Source organism: Toxorhynchites rutilus, chromosome 2, assembly GCF_029784135.1.
Source record: "Toxorhynchites rutilus septentrionalis strain SRP chromosome 2, ASM2978413v1, whole genome shotgun sequence".
NCBI lineage: Eukaryota > Metazoa > Arthropoda > Insecta > Diptera > Culicidae > Toxorhynchites > Toxorhynchites rutilus.
The window spans coordinates 335846637-335848516 of record NC_073745.1 but is presented as its reverse complement, the minus strand read 5'-3'; the positions used below and the strand labels follow the sequence as shown (position 1 = coordinate 335848516).

At 43.3% G+C, this 1880-nt stretch overlaps 1 non-coding gene across 1 annotated transcript; it reads right to left on the bottom strand.

Annotated features, from left to right (window-relative positions):
• Window positions 1-797: 797 nt before the first annotated feature.
• Window positions 798-869, bottom strand: Trnaq-cug (transfer RNA glutamine (anticodon CUG)). Its single transcript has one exon. It is a non-coding gene; the product is annotated as a tRNA-Gln (tRNA).
• Between the last annotated feature and the right edge of the window lie 1011 nt (window positions 870-1880).

The window sequence follows — 1880 nt, the reverse complement described above, 5'->3', positions numbered from 1 at the left end:
CAAAGCTCCATCATATCGGGAATACACTCCAACTGATGGATCCAACCGATGGCGGAGCCGCGCTACTTCATTTTGCCCTTATTGTTTTTGTTGTTGTTTTCGACTGCGACTGTTTGCATAGAGATATGCGGATATTATACTAAAACGTGTGTAAAGTGAAACAGAGGCAAATAGGTAACAAACAACATCAGGCGCGCGAACAACTGGGACAGACAGAACAGAACGCAACAACAACAACAAAAATAAAATAGGCAGCACACAACTTATGGAGGTGTACAGAATGTTGAATGTTGAAAGGAGAGAGAGAGAAAATAAATATATAATAACAATAATGATAAAATGTGTGGGGAAAAGGAGAAAAACAACGCGAAAGAAGCGACTGCGAAACCAAATAAAATAAAAAATAGCTGAGAAAACAAAAATAAATCCATTATAATGTTCAGGAGGGCATGAATTTGAATTGAATATCAATGAACACAGAAGTGGCGAAACGCAAAACGCTCCGATGGCTTTCTGGTTGGGTTTTTTTATGTTGTTTATATCGCTTCGTGGTGCGGTTCGCACCGTTGGAGAGATGGGTAATTGGTGAGGGTCAGGAACTGCTTCGGAGCACGGTGGGACGAATGGATGGTGTCGGAGGCAGCAGTTGAACTATCCATAAGAAGCCGACTCAAGTAGACCGATGAACTGATTTTGTTTCTTCGCGGAAATCTACGCGACTGAAAAGTTTTGTTCGCATTGTGTTTTGGGTGTTGAACTCATTGAATGAGAGACAACAAAAAAAGGATCTTTCGCTCAGGTTCCACCGAGATTTGAACTCGGATCGTTGGATTCAGAGTCCAAAGTGCTAACCATTACACCATGGAACCACATGTTAGACGATCTGCGGTCATCTCTTAAGAATTCGGAACTACGACCCTGTCTTTTCGAACCAGGCCGTAGTCGGGGCATCACAGTTTCAACGCATGCCTCGTAGATACGAGTCGGGAGAACCGTTCCGTGGCGGAATGAAGCAGTCTCAGCGCTAAAGTGATTTCAATGCGGAACGACTCCCACTTCTCCCACTTTCCCGTCCCAGCAATGCTCATCCTGCCGCTCTGTTGGCTATTATCTGTATGAAGCGCTTCGTTGCTGAGGTCGGAGTCACATAAAACTATGCTAAGCCGCGTCAATATCGTCTTCGCTCATTTTCTCCCCCTTTGTTCGCTTTATGCTTGTCTTCTTCCGCTTCCATCGCACACCGCCCAAAGCCTTCCCTTGTTCCTCTCCGATCTTGGAACACCGGTGGATCGTCAAAGTTTGTTGCCATTCATCTTCTTTCTCATTGTTGCTGCTATTATTCGTGCGGTGTTTGTACTTTATTAAATGTCCTCTTTTTCGCAAATATTCCCACATTGAGGCCACAAGCGCTGAGCAGCAACTCCGGGGCTAATAGTGGAAGGCGAATGGCGTTTGAAAGAGCACTAGTGCAGCACTTTGCGGGGGTGGAAAAGGTTCTTCGCTAGACGACGCGATGCACTTACGAGAGGGAATGGCTGAAATTCAGATAGATTCGACAGCGCTATGATCTATCTTCTGCCATCCGTGGGTTTTCTGCTGAGGCCACTGATTGGGGCCGTGTGCTGGCTTAGAAGGTTAGTGACACTTGAAGCTGGTGCTGAGGTAATATCGAGATGAGGTCGCGTTTCGCGGTGTTGATATGTTTTATTTTATTTAAATATAAAACTTTAGATAGAATAAATTTTTTATTTTAATGATTGTGATTTTTTTTAATTTCACATTATTAAGGCTTCGTTGCATGCGAATATTTCAGATTCACTTGAAGCAGTATTCTAATCTAGGAAATTGAAAAAAAAAACAATTTTATTTCTTCATATTCC